The following is a 16,241-nucleotide window of genomic DNA, read 5'->3' on the forward strand; positions in this document are numbered from 1 at the left end:
AGAACATGACCATTAGAGGCTGCTCTGATGGAAACCAATGCAGAAACACTAAAACATCGTTTTTGAGCTTTTCAGGATGTAGAAACACTAGTTTAAACCACCGCATATGCAACTGTACATTTAGGATGTATTGAGCTGTTTGACAGTATTCTGGCATCAGAACATGACCATTAGAGGCTGCTCTGATGGAAACCAATGCAGAAACACTAAAACATAGTTTTTGAGCTTTTCAGGCTGTAGAAACACTAGTTTGAACCACGGCAATTGCAACTGTACATTTAGGATGTTGTGAGCTTTTTGACAGTATTCTGGCATCAGAACATGACCATCAGATCCTGCTCTGATGGAAACCAATACAGAAACACTAAAACATCGTTTTTGAGCTTTTCAGGCTGTAGAAAAACTAATTTAAACCACGGCAATTGCAACTCTGCTTTTAGGATGTATTGAGCTTTTTTACAGTAGCCTGGCATGAGAACATGACCATTATAAACAGTACTGTTCAAAAACCAATGCAGAAACACTACCACATCGTTTTGGAGTTTTTCAGGTCATAAAAACACTAGTTCAAACCACCGCATATGCAACTGTACATTTAGGATGTATTGAGCTGTTAAACAGTATTCTGGCATCAGAACATGACCATTAGAGGCTGCTCTGATGGAAACCAATGCAGAAACACTAAAACATAGTTTTTGAGCTTTTCAGGCTGTAGAAACACTAGTTTGAACCACGGCAATTGCAACTGTACATTTAGGATGTTGTGAGCTTTTTGACAGTATTCTGGCATCAGAACATGACCATCAGATCCTGCTCTGATGGAACAAAATACAGAAACACTAAAACATCGTTTTTGAGCTTTTCAGGCTGGAGAAAAACTAGTTTAAACCACGGCAATTGCAACTCTGCTTTTAAGATGTATTGAGCTTTTTTACAGTAGCCTGGCATGAGAACATGACCATTATAAACTGTAATGTTCAACAACCAATGCAGAAACACTACAACATCGTTTTGGAGCTTTTCAGGTCATAAGAACACTAGTTCAAACCACCGCATATGCAACTGTACATTTAGGATGTATTGAGCTGTTTGACAGTATTCTGGCATCAGAACATGACCATTAGAGGCTGCTCTGATGGAAACCAATGCAGAAACACTAAAACATCGTTTTTGAGCTTTTCAGGCTGTAGAAACACTAGTTGAAACCACGGCACTTGCAACTCTGCTTTTAGGATGTATTGAGCTGTTTGAAAGTAGCATGGCATGAGAACATGCCCATTATGAACTGTAATGTTAAAAAAACAATGCAGAAACACTAAAACATCGTTTTTGAGCTTTTCAGGTCATAAGAACACTAGTTTAAACCACAGCAATTGCAACTGTACATTTAGGATGTATTGAGCTGTTTGACAGTATTCTGGCATCAAGCATGACCATTAGAGGCTGCTCTGATGGAAACCAATGCAGAAACACTAAAACATCGTTTCTGAGCTTTTTTAGGCTGTAGAAACACTATTTTAAACCACGGCAATTGCAACTGTATATTTAGGATGTTTTGAGCTTTTTGACAGTATTCTGAGCTTTTTGACAGTATTCTGGCATCAGAACATGACCATTGGCTGCTCTGATGGAAACCAATGCAGAAACACTAAAACATCCTTTTTGAGCTTTTCAGGCTGTATAAACACTATTTTAAGCCCCAGCCATTGCAACTGTACATTTAAGATGTTGTGAGCTGTTTTACAGTATTCTGGCATCAGAACATGACCATTAGAGGCTGCTCTGATGGAAACCAATGCAGAAACACTAAAACATCGTTTCTGAGCTTTTCAGGCTGTAAAAACACTAGTTTAAACTACGACAATTGCAACTCTGCTTTTAGGATGTATTGAGCTGTTTGAAAGTAGCCTGGCATGAGAACATGACCATTATGAACTGTAATGTTAAAAAAACAATGCAGAAACACTAAAACATCGTTTTGAGCTTTTCAGGCTGTAGAAACACTAGTTTAAACCACGGCAATTGCAACTGTACATTTAGGATGTATTGAGCTGTTTGACAGTATTCTGGCATCAGAACATAACCATTAGAGGCTGCTGTGATGGAAACCAATGCAGAAACACTAAAACATCGTTTTTGAGCTTTTCAGACTGCATAAAAACTAGTTTAAACCACGGCAATTGCAACTCTGCTTTTAGGTTGTTTGAGCTGTTTTACAGTAGCCTGGCATAAGAACATGACCATTATAAACTGTAATGTTAAAAAACCAATGCAGAAACACTACAACATTGTTTTGGAGCTTTTCAGGTCATAAGAACACTAGTTTAAACCACCGCATATGCAACTGTACATTTAGGATGTATTGAGTTGTTGGACAGTATTTTGGCATCAGAACATGACCATTAGAGGCTGCTCTAATGGAAACCAGTGCAGAAACACTAAAACATTGTTTCTGAGCTTTTCAGGCTGTAGAAACACTAGTTTAAACCACGGCAATTGCAACTCTGCTTTTAGGTTGTATTGAGCTATTTGAAAGTAGCCTGGCATGAGAACATGACCATTAGAGGCTGCTCTGATGGAAACCAATGCAGAAACACTAAATTATCGTTTCTGAGCTTTTCAGGCTGTAGAAACACTAGTTTAAACCACGGCAATTGCAACTCTGCTTTTAGGATGTATTGAGCTGTTTGAAAGTAGCCTGGCATGAGAACATGACCATTATGAACTGTAATGTTAAAAAAACAATGCAGAAACACTAAAACATCATTTTTGAGTTTTTCAGGCTGTAGAAACACTAGTTTTAACCACGGCAATTGCAACTCTGCTTTTAGGATGTATTGAGCTGTTTGACAGTATTCTGGCATCAGAACATGACCATTAGAGGCTGCTCTGATGACAACCAATGCAGAAACACTAAAACATCGAATCTGAGCTTTTCAGGCTGTAGAAACACTACAACCACGGCAATTGCAACTCTGCTTTTAGGATGTATTGAGCTGTTTAAAAGTAGCCTGGCATGAGAACATGACCAATAGAGGCTGCTCTGATGGAAACCAATGCAGAAACACTAAAACATCGTTTTTGAGCTTTTCAGGCTGTAGAAACACTAGTTTAAACCACGGCAATTGCACCTCTGCTTTTAGGATGTATTGAGCTGTTTTACAGTAGCCTGACATGAGAACATGACCATTATAAACTGCAATGTTCAACAACCAATGCAAAAACACTACAACATCGTTTTGGAGCTTTTCAGGCTGTAGAAACACTAGTTTAAACCACGGCAATTGCAACTCTGCTTTTAGGATGTATTGAGCTGTTTGAAAGTATCCTGGCATGAGAACCTGACCATTATAAACTGTAATGTTCAAAAACCAATGCAGACACTACAACATTGTTTTTGAGATTTTCAGGCTGTAGAAACAATAGTTTAAACCACGGCAATTGCAACTGTACATTTAGGATGTATTGAGCTGTTTGACAGTATTCTGGCATCAGAACATCACAATTAGAGGCTACTCTGATGGTAACCAATACAGAAACACTACAACATCGTTTTTGAGCTTGTCAGGCTGCAGAAACACTAGTTTAAACCACAGCAATTGCAACTCTGCTTTTAGGATGTATTGAGCTGTTTCACAGTATTCTGGCATCAGAACATGACCATTTGAAGGCTGCTCTGATAGAAACCAATGTAGAAACACTAAAACATCGTTTTTGAGCTTTTCAGGCTGTAGAAACACTAGTTTAAACCACGGCACGACCCCAGCCTCCCTGTACCTCCCCGTCCCGCATTCTCCCGGGGTCAAGCGCGACCCCAGCTCCCTGTACCTCCCCGTCAGGCGTCCTCCCGGGGTCCGGCGCGACCCCGGCCCACGGAACCTCCCCGTCAGGCGTCCTGCCGGGGTCCGGCGCGACCCCAGCTCCCTGTACCTCCCCGTCAGGCGTCCTCCCGGGGTCAGGCGCGACCCCAGCCCCATGTACCTCCCCGTCCCGCATCCTCCCGGGGTCAGGCGCGACCCCAGCTCCCTGTACCTCCCCGTTAGGCGTCCTCCCGGGGTCCAGCGCGACTTCGGCCCACGGAACCTCCCCGTCAGGCGTCCTGCCGGGGTCCGGCGCGACCCCAGCTCCCTGTACCTTCCCGTCAGGCGTCCTCCCGGGGTCAGGCGCGACCCCAGCCCCATGTACCTCCCCGTCCCGCATCCTCCCGGGGTCAGGCGCGACCCCAGCTCCCTGTACCTCCCCGTTAGGCGTCCTCCCGGGGTCCAGCGCGACTTCGGCCCACGGAACCTCCCCGTCAGGCGTCCTGCCGGGGTCCGGCGCGACCCCAGCTCCCTGTACCTCCCCGTCAGGCGTCCTCCCGGGCTCAGGCGCGACCCCAGCCCCATGTACCTCCCCGTCCCGCATCCTCCCGGGGTCCGGCGCGACCCCGGCCCACGGAACCTCCCCGTCAGGCGTCCTGCCGGGGTCAGGCGTCCTGCCGGGGTCCGGCGCGACCCCAGCTCCCTGTACCTCCCTGTCAGGCGTCCTCCCGGGGTCAGGCGCGACCCCGGCCACGGAACCTCCCCGTCAAGCGTCCTGCCGGGGTCTTGGCGCCGCGTTAGAAACCCATTCTTTTCGTAGCTCTCATTGTGGCGTTCGTGTGCAGCCTTGTTCATTGTGGCCATTTGCTAAATTTTCGTGCCCAGAGCGAGTCGCTGCGTGTGAAGAGCCAGTGGCATCGATGTTTCCACAGCGAGTCACTGATCAGCGCGCTGCTGTTGGCAGGTTTAGTTGAGGTTAGGGTGGTCTGTCGAGGAGCTCCCGCCCCCTGCGACTTGTCCACCGGTCTGCGGGGGAGTTGAGCCTGGTTGTAAACCTCCACACGGTACGGTTCTCAGAGTAATGGCTGTCTACAAGAAGACGGTAAGAAAAGCGTTTCAGTGAAATAATACCTTCTGTTTTAAAATGTTTGTTAAAAGAAAACGAGAGAGAGAGATGCTTTGGCTTTTTGGTTTTTCCTTTTCAGCTGCAGACCATCGCAGTCATTTGATCAGAGCGGAGGGCAGCCAAAGGCCTCAGTATCTTGAGGATCACAACACAAAAAGGCACAGTGTGACTGTTCCCTATGAGCCGCCCCAGGTATCACTGCCTCTCACTTCTGACCTTTCCCCTAACGTAGCAATTAAATGTTATCATTCTGTTGTGCCTCTCGTTCCGCTTTCACGGTTTGTCATCCCTGAAATTACCCGTGCACTAAACGACTACTATCCTGCATGTGTTTCAGCCGGGCTCAGAGATCACCACAATCCTGTTCAACTTCATGTGCAACAGCTCCTGCATGGGAGGCATGAACCGCAGACCCATCCTCACCATCCTGACCCTTGAGACTTCAGAGTACGTATGGTTTCATCTACCAGGATTGGTGTGAGCTGAAATGTATTTGCTGGCTGTCTACAAGAAGACGGTAAGAAAAGCGTTTCAGTGAAATAATACCTTCTGTTTTAAAATGTTTGTTAAAAGAAAACGAGAGAGAGAGATGCTTTGGCTTTTTGGTTTTTCCTTTTCAGCTGCAGACCATCGCAGTCATTTGATCAGAGCGGAGGGCAGCCAAAGGCCTCAGTATCTTGAGGATCACAACACAAAAGGCACAGTGTGACTGTTCCCTATGAGCCGCCCCAGGTATCACTGCCTCTCACTTCTGACCTTTCCCCTAACGTAGCAATTAAATGTTATCATTCTGTTGTGCCTCTCGTTCCGCTTTCACGGTTTGTCATCTCTGAAATTACCCGTGCACTAAACGACTACTATCCTGCATGTGTTTCAGCCGGGCTCAGAGATCACCACAATCCTGTTCAACTTCATGTGCAACAGCTCCTGCATGGGAGGCATGAACCGCAGACCCATCCTCACCATCCTGACCCTTGAGACTTCAGAGTACGTATGGTTTCATCTACCAGGATTGGTGTGAGCTGAAATGTATTTGCTGGATAAAGAGTAGTGTTACATGGAAACTTAGGGTCGACGTGGTGTAACTTGATCTCCTGCTTTATGTATTTGCCTGTTTTATGTTTATTTTGTTTCTAAATGTAACTTGAAGTTGAAGTTGTGCATCACTGTTATCCCACCTCAAAGATAGCTTTTGCAGCCTTAGTAAATGTTTTTCTACTGTCTTTTAGCGGACAACTTTTGGGCCGAAGATGCTTCGAGGTGCGTGTCTGCGCGTGTCCCGGCAGGGATCGTAAAACAGAGGAGGCAAATAGTGCCAAACTTCAGACAGGGGCCAAACTGAAGAAAAGAAGTATGTGTTTGTTTATTAATGCTGGGTTTGTCTTTGCACCTTGGCTGTCTTCTATCTTACGGATCACGTTTTGCTTTTCTAGAAAGTGCCCCAGCAACAGATCCTGATATGTGCAAAAGGAAGTCTGGTTTAAGCACAGACGAGGAGGAAGTACTTATGTTGCCAGTTAGTACACACACAAAGTATTTAAAAAAAACTAGTGTTGTCACAGAATTGCTGCTCTCAATTTAAATCCTTTTTTTTTCTGCAGGTTAAAGGCCGTGAGCGCTATAACATGTTAAAAAAGATAAATGATGCATTAGAACTGGCTGAAAAAGAGGCGTAAGTATCTTTAAACTACAAGACACACACACACACACACACACACACACACACACACACACACACACACACACACACACACACAGAAACTGTGATCGGATGTCACTTTGATAACATTAGCTGCTACGGAACAGCTACATGAGACTTTCAGCATTGCATAGCTGTAGTGTTAAATACTTTTTCCCTTAAACCAGACGTGTCCCATCTCTGTTCTGCATGGTCACTGTTTGTTTCCTCTCTCCACAGTAAAAACAAAACCAGGGCTTCTAAGGAACTGCTGCCGTCCAGTGGAAAGTGCGTCTTGCAAAAAGCAGAACGAAGCGACAGCGACTAGTTGCAATCTGCCTTCTTTTAACCGCCATGTACGAGTGATGATGATGATGATGATGATGATGATGATGATGATGATGATGATGATGATGCAAGCAGACAGCTGCGTGCAAGGGCTGACCATTTTAAACGAAAAATAAAACAGACCAAACAGGCAAAAACATTTGATTAAATGCCAAAAGTTTATTTAATAATATAAAACAGTTATGAAATAAAGGAGTACAAGGCGCATTCCGTACAGTATAATTTAATCGGTACGCGTAAAGCAACAGAGGCAGGCGTAGAAAGAAATTGAATACGGCCCTTTTTTTTTTTTTTTTTTTTTAATCTTCATCAACGGGATTCTCGGCTCATCAAAACTTGACGCGAAGCAACTTTCGCAGCAGCGCCAGCATCAGTATCCCGCAGCGTTGGTTGTGGCTCTCGCTCCGCCGCGAGCCGCACAACGACGCAGGGCATATCGTAGCCAAAGCCGACATGGCCTTCCACGGCCTCCTTCAGCATCAACTCGGGGAACGCCACGTAGCCCCTTCTGTAACGCTCCTTGCCTATCATTGCTTTCCGGACGCTTTCTCTGCCAGAGAACGTTTTCGCCAGGAAGTCGCACTCCTCCACTCCGGCAACGTGCACGTGATACACATGCTCTCTCAGCATGTTGTCACCCGCTACGAAACGGGAAAGCCTGACGCCGCACGCATCACACACGTGAGTGTCTACGGTGTCCAGCTCATACGACATGCCCTCACGGCTGCCCAGCTCCCTGAACAGGTTGTCCGCAGTGCGAGGGCCGACCACGCTCCTCTCGCTCGGCCTTTTCGTGTACAGCAGAGGCTTGCGCCCGTAGTCGTCGTCCAGCTGGGTGTCGGTCAGGTACGCCGTGAATCTCTCGCAAACTTCTTTGCATCTGTCGCGGTGTTGTCTCCCCGCGCCGGCACAGATGACGCATCGCTTTACGTTAGCAGGTAACATTTGCCACCGCTGGCAAATAAGAGGGCGTCCGGAAACGCCACCATGCCGTGGGCGAACCTGAGTTCGCCCAGGTCCAAGGCCAATTGATCCGGTGGCAGGTGGCGGTGTCTGTAATGAGCCTTGACGCGAGCACACCGTCCGTCGCTGGCCAGGATGTGTTTGTCCAACAAGTCCCTCAAGGCACCCTCAGCGGCCAGAGCGTTCCCATGCGAACAGTCGCACTCCAGACCTCCGCCTAGGCCTCTTTCCGGGTCTGGGAATCCGCTATGATCCAACGGGCACGGGGTTCCCTCTTCTTCTACGCAAAGGCGCAGACAGTCTGTGGTCCGCTCGAGCACCGCGTAGCCGTCGGTTTGCAGGTCACCTTCTTCTTGAGAGGCCATAGCGTTGGAACCTTTCGACGAGACTGTGGATAAACGCTCGTTCCAAGCTTGTCAGGTGAAGTGGTACTGCGACGTATTCTCTCTGCGACCCCCCCCCCCCCCCCCCGCACACAGTCACCCAACCCAAAATCTGAACCAGCGAGGGATCCTCCAATCGGCTCATCGTCATCTCACCGCCAGACAACTCCTCCTGAACCGTCCTCCACTTTGTCCAACGTGGAAAAAGTCCTCCGACCGGGGCAATTTATTCCAACCAGGAGGATCCTCCAACCCGGAAAAATCCTGGGAAACCTGGGAAATCGAGGGAAAACTTGTGTAAACTTGTGTAAAAATTGGAAATGAGGCGGCGACTGGTCAATAGGTTCCGCCGCAGCGCTCCTCACATTGAGACTGGTGGAATAGCGTTGACACAATAGCGCAGACCTCCGTGCCCACAGCAGCCACGCTCCCCATACATGTAAATATAAAAAAAAAAAAATTGATTTCACCACCCACCCGTCCCGCGTCCTCCCGGGGTCTGACGCGACCCCCCACGCTCGCACACACACACACACACACACACACACACACCACACACACACACACACCACACACACACACACACACCACCCACACACACATTATTTGAATATTATCATATTATGAGGGAGAAAATAAAGACCAAATAAGCAAAACTTTTGATTAAATACTAAATATTTATTAAATATAAAACAGTAATCAAAGAAAGGGGTACACAATGCATTCATATGCACTCATATTCAAATTCATATTAAAACCTCAGAGAGACCGAAATCATCTCACCACCAGAGAACTCGGGAACCGTTCTCCACTTTATCCAACGTGAAAAATCCTCCAACGTGGCAGTTTATCCCACCGGAAGGATTCCTCCAACGCGGTGAAGATTCCTCCAACTTGGAACCTCGGTGTTTGTGTGTGTGTGCGTGTGTGCTTTCACCTGCAAATTATTTCACCACGACCCTCACATTCCGCATCCTCCCTAGGTCCAACACGACCCCATGCTCCACGCGCGCGCACACACACACACACACACACACACACACACACACACACACACACACACACACACACACACACACACAGATTGATTATTATATTATATATATATTATATTATATATTGAGGGAGAAAATAAAGACCAAATAAGCAAAACTTTTGATTAAATGCTAATATTATTGAATATAAAACAGTAATCAAAGAAAGGGGTACACAATGCATTCATATGCACTCATATTCATATTCATATTAGAATTCACATCACACGTATTCCAAATAATCCAAAGGTGTCCGGACATCTTAATCGGCACGCGTAACGACAGAGGCTGGCGTGGCGGGGAGAAGCTCGATACCGCCGGCGATGTGAGCCAAGAGTTCAGAGACAGACTTGAACGGGTCTCTCACAGTGCCATCCACGAGCACGTATTGGAAACCGCGCGGGGTCGAACAAAACAAAACGCTCCGAGTACACTCGTCGGTAGCGATGTCAAACAGGTATCCCGCGTCGTAGCCGCCCATATAACAAAAGACTATCCCCGCGTTCGGCTTCACCTCGGGCAGCTTTTCCGGATCGGCGTACAGCCCCCACCAGGTGTCGCCCAGTGCCGTTATCGCGCCGCGCACCTCACTCAGCAACCTCGTGGCAGACAGATCCTCAAAGCGCACTCCGTCTTCCTGGGGGGGACTCAGAAGCCTGGCGCGGTCCTTGGCGATAACTTTGCCGATCAGCCTCACGGGGTCCGACGCCGTCCCGTAAGGGTCGGACCAAATTGGGGCGGTGGTGTCCATGACCGTGTCGTCGCGAGCCACCGGCTCGAAGAGGATCCGGTAGACTCCATTGTAAACCACCAGAGAGAAAAATTTCAGACCCCTCACGGTCTTGATTGCACCCCAAAGAACAACGCCGTCCCCCGACTCTTTCCGGGGACTTGGGATGCAGTCGGCCAGCAAAACTATTCCCTCGCACGGTGTAACGCGCGCGCGACACAGATGCACCAGCCCCTTGCCGGGCGAGGCCCAGATCTTCCCTGTTAGGACCTCCATTTCCTCCCAGGTGGCGTTCAGGAGCGTCCAATTTCCCACGGGTCTGCGTTGCGAGACGTGAGGATGCGCGTCTCGCCAGACAGCGAACTTGTCATTGTCTCTGGCTTTTCCAGTGCCTTTAGAGAAGGTCTCTAAGATCTGAGCGACGGCGACGAGCTCCGGTCCGTTAGAGAAGTTAGAGGTCTCTGCGTCCATGTCGGTGAGCTCTGTTCAGTTTAGAGGGACGGGAAGAGTAGCCATCCTCTTCTGTCTTCTGTGGGGTTTATATGACGCCGACCGTGGGAAGGTGGCAGGTCTGACCGGGGGTCCGATCCCCGACCCTAACCTTGTTTTTGTTTTGTTTTTTCGTATTCTCTGGCACCACATCTCCATCGCTGCCAGAGGCATCAAACCAAAATCATCTCACCGCCAAAGAACTCGGAGCCGTTCTCCACCTTATCCAACGTGAAAAATCCTCCAAGCTCCTCCAAGTTTATCCCACCAGAAGGATTTCTCCAACAAAAAAAAAACATCTAACCTGGGGGGGGGGGGGGGGGGGGGGGGACTTATTTCACCACCACTCTCACGTCCCTCAACAAGACCCCACACACACACACACACGCACACACACACCTTCTCCACTTTATCCAACATGAAAAATCCTCCAACCTGGCAGTTTATCCCACCAGAAGGATTCCTCCAGCGTGGTGGGAAAAAATCATCTAACCTGGGTTCGTCCAACGTGAAAAATCCTCCAACGCAGCAGTTTATCCCACCAGAAGGATTCCTCCAACGTGGTGGAGATTCCTCCAACTTGGAAACAAGACCCCCCCCCCCCCCCACACACACACACACACACACACACACTTTCTCCACTTTATCCAACGTGAAAAATCCTCCAACGTGGCAGTTTATCCCACCAGAAGGATTCCTCCAACGTGGTGGAGATTCCTCCAACTTGGAAACTTGTGTTTGTGTGGGCTTTCACCCGCAAATTATTTCACCACCCTCATGTAGCTTGGACTAAAAACAAACAAAAAAAGAGAAAACTGGTCTTACTTATGAGTTGGTGTTAGGGAGACGCTTGCGTGCCCGCGTTTCCTGCATGCTTGCGTGCCTGACCCCCTGCTCATTGGCCTGCCTGCCTGCCAGCCTGCCAGCTTGTCTGCCAGCTTTGCGCTCTCTCTTCATGGCCGCTGCTCGTTTCACCGCCGCACAGGTTCTAGAGCAGATTTTTTTAAGCCAATCTAATGACGACTCTGAACCAGAAGAGGAATCTGAGGAAGACGTGTCAAGTGAAGAAGAGAAAGAAAAAGGAGAAGCAGAAGAAGCAGATACAGCAGGACCAGAAACAGATGAAGGACAAAAAGACAGCGAGGGATGTGATCTAAGGCTGGACACTTCAGATGAAGAAGTTGATGATGAAGAATATAATGATGATGATGATGATGATGATGATGATGATGATGATGATGATGATGTTGATGATGAAGATGATGATGAAATAATAGAAAATGTGCAAAGACTGGAGCAAATAGAACTCGAGGATGAGGATGAAGAAGAAGAAAAAGAAGAAGAAGAAGATAAAACTTTTATCTCTAAAGACGGGAAAATAAAATGGTCCTCCGCTGTGTTTCGCAATGGCGAGGAAGCGAGGAACGTCCCTCTAGTCCTCTTTTCTGCCCAGGGACCCACAGAGTACGCGGCGGCTCAGGCGGTCGACTTTGAATCGACCTTCCGCATGTTTGTGACCCCGGCGGTGGAAAGGATCGTCCTGGAGAACACCAACCTGGAGGGCTCTCGAAAGCTCGGGAGCGCCTGGAAGGGCATGGACGAGGTCGACCTGCGAGCCTACTTGGGCCTCCTGATTTTGTCCGGCGTCTACAGGTCCCGAGGGGAGGCCGTGGCCAGCCTGTGGGACGCCGAGAGCGGCAGGGCCATTTTTCGCGCCACGATGTCGCTCAAGGTGTTTCACGCTTACTCGAAGCTGTTGCGTTCGAAGATCGCCAAACTAGACCCGCCAGGCGAGCGACGGACAAACTGGCAGCCGTGAGAGAGGTCTGGGACGCGTGGGTGGAGCGGCTGCCCAGCCTCTACGACCCGGGTCCTAACGTGACGGTGGACGAGCAACTGGTACCTTTCAGAGTTAAAGCAAAAAAAAAAAAAAAAAAAAAACATGCAGACACAGACACAGACATACAAACACAGACAGACACACACACACACACGCAGACATGCAGACACAGGCACAGACACACACACATACACACACAGGCACATAGACACACGCAGGCACATAGACACACACACACACACGCACACACACACACACACACACACACACACACACACACACACACGCAGACATGCAGAAAACACGTAGCAAGCAGGCTTTCTTTTTTTACCTCTGTAAAAAAAATATATTTTTAAAAATCTCACCTTTATTTTTTGTAGGTCGTTGCTCTTTCAGACAGTACATGCCTAGCAAGCCAGCAAAATACGGCCTCAAGTTTTGGGTGGCGTGCGACGCCAAGTCCAGCTACGCTTGGAAGATGCAGCTTTACACAGGCAAGCCAGGAGGAGGAGGAGGAGGAGAAAAGAGAGCTTCTGAAAAAAAGCAGGGCCAGCGGGTCGTGCTGGACGTCACAGAAGGGCTCGCCGGGCCTCGCAACGTGACGTGCGACAACTTTTTCACTTCCTACGAACTGGGCCAGCGGCTCCTGCGCAGGGAGCTCACCATGCTCGGTACGGTTCGCAAGAAACAAGCCGGAATTGCCGCCGGCGCTCCTCTCGGTCAAGGGCAGGAGCGCCTTCTCCTCCGCGTTTGCCTTCACTCCCAGCACCGTCCTGGTGTCCTACGTGCCCAAGAAAAACAAAAACGTGATCCTGATGAGCACGCTACACTCGGCCGCCACGGCCGCCGACGATGTCCTCCTCGTTACGCAGGACGGCGGGACAAAAGACCTCTTTGCCGTCCTAGACTACAACGCCACCAAGGGAGGAGTAGACAACCTGGACAAGGTGATAGGAACCTACAGCTGCAGGATGAAAGACGGCGCGCTGGCCCGTGGCGGTGTTTCACAACGTGCCTAGACGTGTCTTGCTACAAAAACGCTTTCGTCGTGTGGCGGGAGGCCCAGCCCTGACTGGATGCCCGTCAACCGCACAAGAGGAGGGTGTTTCTAGAGCAGGCTGGGCAAGGCGCTCGTGACTCCTCTCATCCGCAGAGGCACCATCCGCCTCGCGGCGAAGCGTCCGCCTCGCTCGTGTGGACCTTCAGAAGGGGGTTCGGGGGTGCGGGTGCTCCTGCGGCCGCTCCTGTCCTGCTCTTCCGGTACAGGTCGGGCAGCCAAGCAGCAGCAGGATCAGGGCAGGTATCATGATGCGGAATCAGGTGATCATATGCTAGTGCACATCAGCAGCATCCGCGCACATCAGGGCGGGTCTTGCGGGGTCAGCGGTGCAGCGGGAGGGTGGGGGGGCCCCTCACGCGGGCGAGAGCTCTCGTGCGTGTGGGGGGTGTCTGACTTGGGATGTGTATTTTCGGGTGGGGTGGAGGGTGCGGGATTTGGAAACACGAACGGCCGTGCTTATTGGTGGGTCTGGCCGGGGGGCTAAGGAGTCTAGCGCGGGGTGGGGGCGGGGGGTGTCGCAAAGGGCAAAGAGAAAAGGTGTCAAGTGTTGGGGTCCGCGGGGGGTGGGCGGGGCGAGAGCCGTGGGGTGAATACAAAAACAAAAACTTTTAAGCGACATTCGTTCGAGAGAACAGCTGTCCGAGCGGGCGAGGTTGCTTTCTTCGGGCTGTGTTCAACTAGCGCCCCTCGCTAGGCTCCTGAAGATGTGATAATTGTTTTGTTCATTTAGAAACATGAAATAAGGATAATATAAAGAAAATATAATCTAATAATAATAATAACCGATAATAATAATAATAGTCATAATCCTAATAATATTCCGTGTGTGTGTTATACTATTGTTGATGTTTTTGTTGTTCGTCAGTGTATACAACACTATTTACAACAAAGTGTAGATAGTAAAAAGAACACTAATTATAAATAAAGCAAAAGCATTAAGTTGGGTATTTTTGTTTGTTTTTTCTCCACTGGGAATTTCAACGAAACACAACAACGCACGGGCCACGTTGTATTCACATCCACACACCATCACCCACACAACAACACCACACAAAAACACACACAAAAAAACCACAACACCACAACCCCACCACCACACACACACCACACACACAACCCCACACCCGTTCGCCAGACAAGATTCTTCGCTCCTCCAACTGGGGATCCTCCTAACCTGCATTCTGTTCCCTCGTTCGCTTTTCCTCCTGGGTCTGGCGTACGACGCCACCGGTTCCGGCCTCCTGAAACCTGCACATTCGTCCCTTATCCTCCTGGGGTCCGCCCTGCAGGGCCTCACCCCCCCTGACGCTCCCTCCTCCCAACCCGGCACGTCTCGCATTTCCCTCCATGGCGTCCGGCGTCGCTACCCCTCCGTCCCGCCTCCCAACCTGCCACTTGCGCGGGGTGCCCCCCCCCTTGGGGTCTGGCGTGACCCCACTCCCTCCTCCAACCTGCAACTATCGCTTGTCCTCCTGGGGTCCCGGCGTGACCCCTCCTCCCTCCTCCAACCTGCACTGCGGCGTTGCCGCCGGGGGTTCCGGCGTGACCCCCAACACTCCTCTCCCTCCCTCCTCCAACCTGCAAGTTCGCTTTCCTTCTGGATCACACACAGCGAGACCCCCTCCTCCCTCCTCTAACCTGCACTTGTCGCTTCCTCCTGGGGTCCGGCGTGACCCCTCCTCCCTCCCTCCTAACCGGCACGTTCGTGGGTCCTCGTGGGGTCTGGGGCGTGACCCCCTCCGTTCCCTCCTCCTAACCTGCACGTTCTCTTTCTCCGTGGGGTCTGGCTGACCCCCACCTCCCTCCTCCTAACTGCACCTTCGCTTTGCCCTCCGGGGTCCGGCGTGACCCCCAGCTACCACCTCCTCCTAACCTGCACTTTCTGTGTCCCGTCGGGGGGCCCTACGTGACCCCTCCTCCCTCCTCCCAACGTGCACATTTCGGTGGCCTCTTGTGTGTCCGAGGCGTGACCCGACACCCACCCCCCACTGCACATCCTCAGCCACTTGTGGGTCCTGATGTAAAACCCTCCTCCGTTTGCCTCCCAGTGGGGTCTGTAAATTAAGAGCTGCGTGAGGGTAAAACAGCTCATTACCACCCTACATGTCACAGTTACACTTGCCGTGGTTAAACTACTTTCTTATGCCTGAAAAGCTCAAAAACGATGTTGTATTGTGTGTCTGCATTGGTTTCCATCAAAAAGCCTGACTGGTCATGTTGTGATGCAGGTTACTTTAAAAACCTCAATACCCCCCAACATCACAGTTGCAATGCCAAGGTTTTAACTAGTGTTCTTATGTCCTGACAAGCTCAAACAAAAAAGATGGTTTGTAAGTGTTTCTGCATTTTCTTTCCTCCACTCATAACACCTCGTAACTTTGCAATGTTTTTGAATGCCAGGGCTACTTTGAAAACAGCGCACTAAGACCAAAAAGCACAGTTACACTTGCCGTGGTTTAAACTATGTTCCCTATTTCCTGAGAAGCTCAAAACAATGTTTTAAGGTGTTTTCTGCAATTGCTAATCCATCAGAACAGCCTGTACTGATCATGTTGTTATCCAGGTTACCTGTTAAAGAAACAGCATCAATCCCCCTATAGATAGAGCACAGTTACCGGATTGCCGTTGGTTTAAACGTACGTGTTCTTCAATTTGAGTCCTGCAGGGAGCTCAAAAACCATGTTGTAGTGTTTCTAATGTTTACGGCAGGTTGGTTTATGGTATGAGAACAGCCTCTACTGGTCCTGTTTCTGGATTTTGCCAAAAGGCAACTTTAAAACAGAAAAGAGC

The 16,241-nt window shown here is 49.4% G+C and overlaps 2 long non-coding RNA genes across 4 annotated transcripts; both read left to right on the forward strand.

The window, feature by feature from the left end:
• Positions 1–4,618: 4,618 nt before the first annotated feature.
• On the forward strand, positions 4,619–6,265 carry LOC129604500 (uncharacterized). Of its 3 annotated transcripts, none has more exons than XR_008695425.1 (5): positions 4,619–5,118; positions 5,264–5,443; positions 5,547–5,658; positions 5,804–5,913; positions 6,156–6,265. It is a non-coding gene; the product is annotated as an uncharacterized LOC129604500 (long non-coding RNA). The 3 variants fall into 3 exon arrangements; XR_008695426.1 differs by having other exon boundaries at positions 4,619–4,902; positions 5,006–5,118; positions 5,264–5,658; XR_008695424.1 differs by having other exon boundaries at positions 5,264–5,658.
• Positions 6,266–6,272: 7 nt separating this feature from the next.
• LOC129604501 (uncharacterized) lies at positions 6,273–7,089 on the forward strand. Its single transcript, XR_008695427.1, has 3 exons — positions 6,273–6,442; positions 6,528–6,598; positions 6,845–7,089. It is a non-coding gene; the product is annotated as an uncharacterized LOC129604501 (long non-coding RNA).
• Positions 7,090–16,241: the final 9,152 nt, after the last annotated feature.

This window comes from Betta splendens, chromosome 8 (assembly GCF_900634795.4).
Source record: "Betta splendens chromosome 8, fBetSpl5.4, whole genome shotgun sequence".
Taxonomy (NCBI): Eukaryota; Metazoa; Chordata; class Actinopteri; order Anabantiformes; family Osphronemidae; genus Betta; species Betta splendens.